This window comes from Oryctolagus cuniculus, chromosome 10 (genome assembly GCF_051225735.1).
Source record: "Oryctolagus cuniculus isolate XC-2025 breed Fujian yellow rabbit chromosome 10, ASM5122573v1, whole genome shotgun sequence".
NCBI classification, from domain to species: Eukaryota; Metazoa; Chordata; class Mammalia; order Lagomorpha; family Leporidae; genus Oryctolagus; species Oryctolagus cuniculus.
In genome coordinates, this window is record NC_142876.1 from 59,710,613 (window position 1) to 59,722,177 (window position 11,565).

General features: G+C 44.3%; 1 pseudogene; it reads right to left on the bottom strand.

Annotated features, from left to right (window-relative positions):
• Positions 1 to 11,049: 11,049 nt before the first annotated feature.
• LOC149123784 (small ribosomal subunit protein uS14 pseudogene) lies at positions 11,050 to 11,260 on the bottom strand (annotated as a pseudogene).
• Positions 11,261 to 11,565: the final 305 nt, after the last annotated feature.

Genomic DNA, 11,565 nt, shown 5'->3' on the forward strand with positions numbered 1-11,565 from the left:
CATGGGAGACCAGGAGGAGGCACCTGGCGGCCATTTGGGGGGTGGACCAACAGAGGGAGAACCTTTCTCTCTGTCTCTCTCTCTCACTAACTCTGCCTGTCCAAAAAAAAAAAAAAAAAAGAGAGAGAGAGACACACAGAGAGAGAGAGAGAGAGAGAGAGATGGTTCACAGTAAAAAAATAAATAAAATAACTTTTTAAAATTTATTTTATTTATTTGAAAGACAGAGAAAGGTAGAGCCAGAAAGAGAGAGAGAGAGATATCTACCTTCCATCTGCTGATTCACTCCCCAAATGGCCAAAACTGCCAGAGCTGGGCCTATCTGAAGCCAGGAGCCAGGGGCTTCTTCCAGGTCTCCCTTGTGGGTGTAGGCGCCCAAGTATTTGGGTCATCTTCCTCTGCTTTCCCAGGCGCATTAGCAGGGAGTTGGATCAGAAGTAGAGCAGCTGGGACTTGAATCCTCGCCTACCTGGGATGCTGGAACCGTAGGTTCTGCTTTTAACTGCTACACCACACCACCAGCCCCTTGGCAAAAATTGAAGGATTTTTTTTCTTGATCTAGTTTTTCAAATTGATTTCACAGAATTGCAAAAGTTAGTTTATTGTGATTATTTTTGTTTTCTATTTTTTATGGTTATTTTCTTCCAAATTATTATTATTTTTTGTATATTTAGACTGTCCCTCCCCCCCCCAATCAAATAGCTAATGGTTTCTCTTATATTTAATACTCCCTTTATGTTTTCTAATTTACCAAATGTTTGCTTTTTTATTCACTTATTAATTCCTTCTGTTTTGCTTCTATTTATTTTGCTAGTTTTTCACATAAATTTTGAGTTATATTCTTCTTTTTAAAGTTTTTATTTGTTAAGGCTGACATGGCTCAGCAGCTTAAGCCTCTGCCTTCAACTCTGGTATTCCATATGCCAGTTTGAGACTCAGGTGCTCCACTTCTGATCCAGCCCCTTAGTAAAGCAGCAGAAAATGGCCCAAGTGCTCTTGGGCACCAGGGAGACACAACTGGCATTCCAGGCTCCTGGCTTCGATGTGGCCCAGCCCCAGCTACTGCAGCCATTGGGAGTGAACCAGTGGATGGAAGATTGCCTTCTCTCTGTAACTCTACCTTTCAAATAAATAAATAAATGTTTAAAAAATAAATAAATAATAAAAATAAGGTTGGTTTGTTTGTTTGTTTGAAAGGCAGAGGGAGACAGAGAGAAAGAGCTCCCATGTGCCAGTTTGAAGGAAACTGGACTCAGGAGCTGGAGCCACCACGTATGAAATCCATGTACTTCAATATCGGGTGTGGGTGTTTTAACTGGCTTCTTGGCTACCATGCTAACTCTCCACCCCTTAAATTGGATTCTTAATTCTCTTGTATAAAAGGTAAATACTTGGCCAGTGCCGCGGCTCACTAGGCTAATCCTCCACCTTGCGGCGCTAGCACCCCGGGTTCTAGTCCCGGTCGGGGCGCCGGATTCTGTCCCGGTCGCTCCTCTTCCAGTTCAGCTCTCTGCTGTGGCCAGGGAGTGCAGTGGAGGATGGCCCAAGTACTTGGGCCTTGCACCCCATGGAAGACCAGGATAAGTACCTGGCTCCTGCCATCGGATCAGCGCGGTGCGCCGGCCGCAGCGCACCAGCCGTGGCGGCCATTGGAGGGTGAACCAATGGCAAAGGAAGACCTTTCTCTCTGTCTCTCTCTCTCACTGTCCACTCTGCCTCTCAAAAAAAAAAAAAATCTTACTAAAAAAAAAAAAGGTAAGTACTTAAGACTATAAATTTTCTTCTGGATTTACCTTAAAATAGCCCATGTGTTTGTCTTCTGCTTTCACTATCTACAGTTTAAGTTGATGGTGTCTCTCTCTCTCTCTCTCTCTCTCTCTCTTTTTTTATTTTTGGACAGGCAGAATTAGACAGTGAGAGAGAAAGAGAGACAGAGATAAAGGTCTTCCTTTTCCGTTGGTTCACCCCACAAATGGCCGCTACGGCCAGCGCACCGCACCAATCCGAAGCCAGGAGCCAGGTGCTTCTCCTGGTCTCCCATGCAGGTGCAGGGCCCAAGCACTTGGGCCATCCTCCACTGCACTCCCTGGCCACAGCAGAGAGCTGGACTGGAAGAGGAGAGACCGGGACAGAATCCGGCGCCCCGACCGGGACTAGAACCCTGTGTGCCGGCGCTGCAGGCAGAGGATTAGCCTATTGAGCCGCGGCGCCGGCCTTTCTCTCTCTCTCTCTCTCTCTCTCTCTCTCTCTCTCTTTTTTTCTAAGAACTGCTTAAACAGTTTTACAGAGTGAGTGTTTAACCCAGCAGATAAGACAGTCACATTCCACATCAGAGTACATGGATTTAATTCCTGACTCCAGCTTCCTGCAAACACAGATCCTGAGAGGCACTGCTGATGGATTCCTGCCACTTACCTGGACTGTGCTCTTGGCTCCTAGCACAGACCCAGCTACTGTGGGTATTTGGGGAGTGAATCGGCATATTGGAGCTTTACCAAGTTCTCATCGTAATTGGAAAAATCTGAATTCAGGCAATCGGACTTTAGAAACTCAATTCTTAACTATTTTTTTGTTTGTTTTTTTGACAGGCAGAGTGGACAGTGAGAGAGAGCGAGACAGAGAGAAAGGTCTTCCTTTTTGCCGTTGGTTCACCCTCCAATGGCCACCGCGGCCGGCATGCTGCGGCTGGCGCACGGCGCTGATCCAAAGCCAGGAGCCAGGTACTTATCCTGGTCTCCCATGGGGTGCAGGGCCCAAGCACTTGGGCCATCCTCCACTGCCTTCCCAGGCCACAGCAGAGAGCTGGCCTAGAAGAGGAGCAACCGGGACAGAATCCGGCGCCCCGACCGGGACTAGGACCCGGGGTGCTGGCGCATCAGGCAGAGGATTAGCCTATTGAGCCGCGGCGCTGGCCTCAATTCTTAACTATTATACCACATAAACTTTCATGGTTGTTCTATAGATTTTTCTCTGTATAATGTCACTTGTGGTCAAAGAGAAAGAGAGCTCCCAGGGAACAACCTGAAATCCATAAAAACAGATGAGTGTTTGGTTTCATAATTAAGATGTCAATGAAGACACCTGCATTCTGTATTGGAGTTTTTGAGTTCAATTATCTATTTTGGCTCCTGATTCCAGCTTTTTGCCAATGCAGATTCCAGGAGGCAGCAGGGAATGGCTCAAGTGGTTGGGTCACTGCCACCCGCTTTGGAGAGCTGGATTGAATTCCTGGTTCCTGGGTTCAGCCCACTCAGTGCTGGCTGTTGTGGGCATTTGGGAGTAATCCAAAGAATGGCATATCTGTGTGTGTGTGTGTATGTGTGTCCCTCCTTCCCTCTTAAGTAAGAAAATAAATACACAAGGATTGTGGGGACATAGTAGTTTGTGGCACAATTTAACAGGGTATCCAGGAAGCCAGATAGCCCTCCAAGGAGGTGAGGAATTGTGGAAAATGGTAGCATGGCTAGATCCACATAGCTGAAAACTATGTGGAATTTTTATCAGGAAAGTCGCCAAGGGTTGATACACTAAGCAGAGTGTTGTGGTAGCACAAGTGGAAAATAGTTAATTTGAGGATGATAAAATGATTCGTGGGGGCTAGTGTTGTGGCACAGTAAGTTAGGCCTCTGCCTGCGGCATCGGCATCCTACATGGGAGCCAGTTCTAGACGCTGCTCCACTTCCAATCCAGCTCTCTGCTATGACCTGGGAAAGCAGTGGAAGATGGCTCAAGACATGGAGAAGCTCCTGGCTCCTGGCTTCAGATATAGGTACAGCTCTGGCCATTGTGGCCATTTGGGGAGTGAACCAGCAGGTAGAAGACCTTTCTCTCTGTCTCTCCCTCTAACTGTCTGTAACTGTACCTCTCAAATAAATAAAATCTTTTAAAAAAATGATTTGTGGCTCATACCACACAGCTGAGTGAGTTGGGAAAAAGCCCCACAATGAGAGGGTTAAGAATAGTGTAATGGCTTATCCTTTGCAGACCTTCTGACTTCTGGCTGCCTGGAAAGATAACAGTTCTAATGCAAGTTGTTCCACCTGACACATACTAGCAGGGTAAGAGAGAAATTGGAATGGTGCCTGGGTTGTTTGCCTATGAAGGGTGGTGACAACTCCTTTGTGGTGAATGGTGGCAGAATGAGAAGCTCTCCATGGACAGCTCTTCAGCTTCTGAGGAAAGAGGAAAATGCTCATCCTGAAGAAGCTAGCAGGTTCACTACCAGAAACTGGACCACCTTAAGGAATCCTTTGGATCCTATGTCTGAAAATAAGCTGCAAACCAGGCGGCAGAAAGGATGTCTATTCTCTACATTAGAGAATAAGTCAGTTGCCCAGGCTCTTAAGAGAAGATTCTTGAGGACCTTTCTCACAAAGATAAAGAAAGCAAAACTTAGAGGCCAGTGCTGTGGCATAATGGGTAAAGCCACCACCTGCAGTGCCAGCATCCCATGTGGGCACCGGTTCAAGACCCGACTGCTCCACTTCTGATCCAGCTCTCTGCTATGGCCTGGGAAATCAGCAGAGGATGTTCCAACCCCTTGGACCCCTGCACCTGCATGGGAGACCTGGAGGAGGCTCCTGGCTCCTGGCTTCAGATCAGCCCAGGTCTGGCCATTGCAGCCATTTGGGGAGTGAACCAGTAGATGGAAGACCTCTCGCTCTCTGCCTCTGCCTCTGCTCCTGCCTCTCTGTAACTCTCTGCCTTTCAAATAAATAAATAAATAAATCTTTTTTTTTTTTAGAGAAAATAATGCAAAACTCTACCAGTAAGTTGGAGGAGAAATAGAGTCCCCAGGTTTCTGATGATTTGGAGTAGGGAAGATGAGAATAGGTTTATGAAGTTCTTCAAAAAGTTCATGGAAAATGGAATTAAAAGGTGAGTTTATTTTGATACCAAAAAATTGAAATCCATGCATAGTTTTTCTTCATAATATGTATTTTTGTGAACTTTTTGAAGACATTTCATATGCATGGATTTTTAACCATTTTTTTGCACTAAAATACACATATCTTTTAAATCCTTTTTACCACACTTTTTTTAAATTCTTTAGATTATTTATTTGAAAGGCAGAGTTACAGAGAGTTAGAGAGAGATCTTCCATCCACTAGCTCACCCCTGCAATGGCCGCAGCGGCTGGAGCTGCGCTAAGCAGAAGCCTGGAGCCTGGAACTCCATCCAGGTCTCTCACATGGGTGGCAAGGCTCCAAGCACTTAGGCCATCTTCTGCTACCTTTCTCAGGTGCATTATCGGAAGTGGATCAGCCAGGACTCGAATATATGGGATGCTAGTGTTACAGGTAGCAGCTTAACGTATTGCACCACAACACCAACCTCTTTCCACAATTTTTTTTTAAGTCTCCATTTAAGAGAGCTGGTTTCCCAAGCACCAGGAAATAGGCAAGGTCCACATTTTTTAGGCTCTGGAAAAAGAATTCCAGATCTGCTATCAAACCTACCCTCCCACCCTGGACTAGGGTTATGGAGAAGTGGAACAAGCAATATTTGAAATTGTGCGTTTTCAGGAGAGGAGGCTAAGATGTGGATTTGAGTCAGGCTAGAACTGAGTTGACTGTAGAAAAAGGGGGAAATGCTATGCTGGCTCTAGCACACCCAGCAAGAGCCCTCTGATGGAGGAGATGAGCCAGGAGTAGACAGTGACAGTAGCGAATCCAACCACTCTCAATCGTGGGTGAAAAGCAGATAAGTTGCTGGGAAACTGGGAACCAAGAATCGCATATCCTGATGTTTTCTCTAAGGAAACTTAAAGCCTGGGGCAAAGAAAGGGAACTTGGGAGGGACTATCAAGACATTGTAAAAACATAAGAAACTCAAATTTTATGCAACAGTCACTCGGAGAATTGAAAAGGCCACCCAGAGCTAACAAAAACCAGGTATAGCCCACTAACCAAAGACCACAAGCTATACTTATAGAAACAAGTTGGGTTTATTGAAATGACTGTAGTGAAGAGGATCCAGTTATGGGATGTCTTATTAAGGCAGAGGGGCGGAGAGTTTCCAAGATGGTGGAGTAGGGAGGGAGCTTACTGCTCTAGTCTAGGAGAAGAAAGTTTTAAAAAAAGTGAAGAGAGTGCAGTCTCAGGGAAGAGTTAGGGAGAAAATGGCAGAGGAAACTACGCAAATTAGAGGGACACAGTGGACCAACCTGGAGGATGGGACACCCACAACTCAGCACCCCAGCCACCCAGAGCTTACACTTATCAGCCATATCAGTGTTGGAGAGTGAGAACAAGTTGACAGAGCATAGAAACATGCTATCTGGGTCTCTGTAGTGCAGGGGGTAATTCTGAAAATGGAGAAAGACCAGGAGTGCAGCAGTGGAAGCAAATGCTCTCGATCATTCAGCAAGTAAGCAGATGGAAGCTTGGAATCACAGCTTATTTAAAAGATAGCTTATAAGTATGGTGTTTGTAATGTTAGTGTGTCATTTTCCACACTTACAAAATCTTCAAAGAGAATGTATAAGCATTTCATCACAGATGGTTAACTCTAATAAATTAATTGAATAATTTAACAGCAACAACAACAAAAGATGGAGGGACCAGCGCAGTGGTGTAGTGGATAAAATCCCTTGCTTGGAGCACCACAACCCGTATAGATGCAGGTTCAAGTCCCGGCTGCTACACTTCTGATCCAGCTCCCTGCTAATGTGCCTGGGAAGGCAGCCGAAGATGGCCCAAGTGCTTGGACACCTGCACCCGTGTGGGAGACCTGGAAGAAGCTCCTGGCTCCTGGCTTTGGCCTGGCTCAGCCCTGGCTATTATGGCCATTTGGGGAGTGAACCAGTGGATGGAAGACCTCTTTCTCTGTCTCTCCTGCTCTTAGCCTCTGTAACTCTGCCTTTCAAATAAATAGATAAATCTTTAAAAAAAAAAAAAAGATGGAGGTAGGAGGGGCTTTTTGGAGGGTTTGGGCCTGTTGTGTTGGTTGTCTCTAAAAAAGGATTTTTTTGGTCATTTTGTCAACTTTTGGGATTGCAGTGTAGCCTCCATTATGTTCATTAGAAACATTGTTCAATTGGGCTTCTCCAGGCCTTGTTGACACACAATCTGAGCGTTAGGAGCATTTCTCAGGCCCTAAAAATGAAGGGAGAATGCTGGCTGGAGAAAGTAATAGCAGACTAGCAGGTCATAGAAAAACCTCAACAGGCTGTGGTTCTGGAGGAGCACTCCACAGAAAATTCAAGAAAAGCAGAGAAAAACAAGGGTGATGACTGGCGTGGAGACAGAAGGCTGCTCACGTTGTGAAAGATCTAAGGTGGGATTTACCCGAGACACTTAGGCACCTGTCTCCACCTCTTCCAAGGATGCTAAACTCCGTGAGAAGATTCAGAGATGTGTGAGAAGATGCAGGGATGTGGGGAGAGAACAGCCCAGTTATACTGAGAATAACACATCCTGCACTTCCTCTTCCTGTTGTGGTTAACTTCATGCTAGAACACCTTGAGGAATTTGGCTTAGCGTTGCGAGCAGTTTTTCAACCAGCAAAGTTGGGGACAATACACTATTTAGTATAAACTTCCCTTGGTTCTAAAAAAAATCCACAAGAGGTTGGACAGATTTAGTTTTGCACAAAACGAGGGCAAAAACATTCTCTAAAATGGAAAGGGTTGACATGTTGTGGATCTAAGAATCTAAAATATTCAGTTAGACCCCATAAATGCATGTGTGTGTGTGTGTGTGTGTGTGTGTGTATGAACTTGTGGCTCTTCTCTATTTCTTTTTTGAGAAGCCTTTATTTTAGGTTTAGATCACAGGAACAAGAGGGACACACCCAGCAGCTGTAGAAGCAGGAAACATCTTCAATAAGACTGAAGTACCAAAACATGAAAGCTAAGAGTATTTGTGCATATTTTTTCCAACTAACTTTCTGGAAAAGTCTGTTTTATATATGTGTTATTGGGAACTGGTATTCTTTGTGCAGTATCCAGTGTGATTTATGTAGCTTTGTCTTGGCAAACTTACTGTTTCCTTTGGAGAAGTATTTCTTTTCTAGTCCCATAGTGCAGCATACAGGCAATTATAAGAGTTGTATTCAACTTCAAACTGGAGGAGGGTCTGTGAAGACAAACTGGGCTGGGCTGGGCAAATTAACTATTGGTGGGGGTATTTAGAACTAAAAAATACAGAGTTGGGTAAATATAAATAATAAAAATATCCTTATTTTTAACAGTTTATATGACTGTATACTTACATATCTAAGCAATCTACATGTTATGTTATTTGTGTGTCTCCTGTGGGGCCATTGAGTTCAAACCTTATAGCTGGCCAGCTGCCCCATAAGGAAAGGATGTGTACTATCCAGTTTTCAAGGAAGAGATTAGTTCCCTTTTAGGAAAGTGAAACCTAGATGAGAAATGGAAACTTAGTCCAGAGAGACTTGTGTTTCTCTCTGGGTTTTGTTGGGGCTGCATTTGAAATGAGGTAGACATGTTTGAGGATACAACTGATTGTTAGGGAAGATAACCTCTGCCCATTTGAAGGCAAGGGCTATAAACAGCAAATGAGTCAGATATAGTCTATAAACCAGATTATAAATTCTTCTTTAAAACAAACAAACAAAGGGGCTGGCATTGTGGCATGGTGAGTGAGGCTGCCACCTTCAACGCTAGCATCCCGTATGGGTACCAGTTCGAATCCTGGCTGCTCCACTTCTGATCCAGTTTCCTGCTGGTGCACCTGGGAAGGCAGCGGAGGATGGCCCTAGTGCTTGAGCCCCTGTACCCACTTGGAAGACCTGGGGGAAGTTCCTGGCTCTTGGTTTCAAACTGGCCCAGCCCTAACCGGTGTGGCCATTTGAAGAGTGACCCAGCAGATGAAAGATTTTCTATGTCTTTCTGTCTCTCTCTCTCTCTGTCTCTCTGTCTCTGTCTCTCTTTCTCTGTAAACCTGCCTTCAAAAATAAAAGAAAAAAAACACTTTTTTTAAAGAGCAGTTTTATGTTCATAACAAAATTGAGAGGTAGCGATTTTCTTTGCACCCCTCTCCTCCATGGATGTATCGCCTCCACCGTTGTCCACATCCCCTACCAGAGTGGTATATTTATTACAACTGGTCAACCTGCACCGACACATCATTATCACCCAAAGTCCATAGTTTACATTAAGGTTCACTCTTGGTTGCTGTACTTTCCATGAATGTGGAGAAATGTGTAAGAACGTGTATCCACCTTTATATACCCTACAGAGTACTTTCACTGCCCTAAAATTCCTCTGTGCTGCAACTTTTTGTCCTACTTCCCACCCTCAACAGCCACAGTTCTTTTTACTCTCTATAATTTTATCTTTTCCAGAATGTCATATATTCAGAATCATATAGTATGTAGCTTCTTACAGACTGGCTTTTATATATTCTTTATAATCACACTCTTTTTGTCCTTCTTGTTCAAAATGCGGTGTTTGGACTATCTCCATTAGAATCATGAGGAAGTTCTTAAAAATACAAATTCCCAATCCCTTTCTTTACTGATTTGAAATATCTGGCCATGGAACCTAGGAATCTATGTTTTAAACACACATTACATGTTATTAGTCTGAAAACCTCAGAAGGGTCTCAATTGTGCTGCCAGGAATTCAGGAGGGAATCCCTATTCATAAAATGTGATAGTCTTGAGGCTGGCACTGTGTCCCAGTGGGTAAAGCCACCAAATGCAGTGCTGGCATCCCATATGGGCCCTGGTTGTAGTCCTTTCTGCTCCACTTCCAATCCAGCTCCCTTCTAATGCACTTGAGAAAGCAGCAGAGGATGGCCCAAGTGTCTGGGCCCCTGCAAACATGAGGGAGACCAGGATGAAGCTCCTGGCTTCTGGTTTCAGCCTGGTCCATCCCTTGCCATTGCAGCTATTTGGGGCGTAAACCAGTGGATGGAAAATCTTTCTTTCTCTCTCTCTATTTCTAACTCTGACTTTCAAATAAATAAATCTTTTAAAAAATGATAGTCTTTTTTGAAGGAAATGCTCAGGTATTTAACATCTTTTTAAAGAGTTTTTTTTTTTTATTTGAGAGAGAGAGAGACAGAGAAGGGAATATCAGCAGATATCTTCCATCTGCTGATTTACTCTCCAAATACCTGCAATGGCTGAGGTTGGGCAGAGACAAGAGTCAGGAGCCAGGAACTCAATCCAGGTCTCCAGCAGGAATCGATTAATTGAGCCATCATTGCTGTTTCTCAGGATCTGCGTTAGCAGAGAACTGGTGTCAGGAGCCAGAGCTGGGAATTGATCCCAGGCATTCTATTGTGAGATATGAGCAACTTAACCACTAGTCAAAATGTCCATTCAGAGGCCAGCACTGTGGCATAGTGGGTGGAGCTGCCACCTGCAGTGCCAGCATCCCACATGGGCGCCGGTTCTAGTCTCTGCTGCTCCACTTCCTATTCAGCTCTCTGCAGTGGCCTGGGAAATCAGTAGAAGATGGCCCAACTCCTTGGGCCCCTGCACCCACGTGGGAGACCCAGAGGAAGCTCCTGGCTCCTTTCAGATCGACGCAGCTGGCGAGTGAATTGGCAGATGGAGGATCTCTCTCTCTCTCTCTCTCTCTATCTCTATCTCTGCCTCTCCTTCTCTCTCTGTGTAACTCTGACTTTCAAGTAAATAAATAAATCTTAAAAAAAAAAAATAAATGCCCATTCCAAGAGAATAGTATTAATGGAGCAGGTGGTGACCGCCACAGAAAAAAATCTCAAGTAGAAGATTGGGACTTCAAAGCTTAGCTATTCTACAGAGACTGTGTAAATTGTATTTCTGTTGCCAATTGTGGAGACTTTAGTGTGATTGCAGGAGCTAGTGATTTCCTGTGGACTTTGACTCTCTGGATTAACCTAGAAAATACCTTTGCTATTATTTGCTATCAGATTAAGTCTAAGGCTTCCAAACTGGGCTGCTGGGAGATACTTAAACAAAGTGATTTTTTGAGCTAAACAATAACTTTATAAAACCATTTGAGTAGGGCCTCACTTGAGTTTTCGTTCTTTCTGTTTTTTAAGTTTTTTTTCCTTAGTTTTATTTTACGTAAAGAGCAAGCATATTTTCTCAATGAGTGGACAGCTCGGATAACATATATAAAGAAGAGCACTTATTCAACTTAATGAAGCCTCTCCCCTTCATGGACTGATGAAAATGCTGACAGCTCACACTGAGGCTTTGTTTCTGGATCAGACCGTGCCAGTTTGAGCAGATACTGGCAAGAGCAAGAGCCCTGGCTGAACTGTGGGCGGCTCCTGCAGATCTGCTGGTGACCCATCTTGCTTCCAGGGGTGCAGTGAAGCAAAAGGCTATGTTGAGTTTTCAGTCCTACCTTTCCCAAATACAGACAATTCCTGACTTAACAGTGGCCTGATTTAAAAGTTTTCAACTTTACAATGGTGCAAAAGCTGTACCTTTTAGTAGAAACCGTACTTTAAATTTTGAATTTGAACTTTTCTTGGGCTGGTGATGTGTGGTACCATGGTCTCTCAGATCAGCCAGTCCCCCCAATCATGACGGGAAACAAGTGAGATGCATTCAGTGTGTTTTTGATTTATAATAGTTTCTTTTTTTTGTAGATAA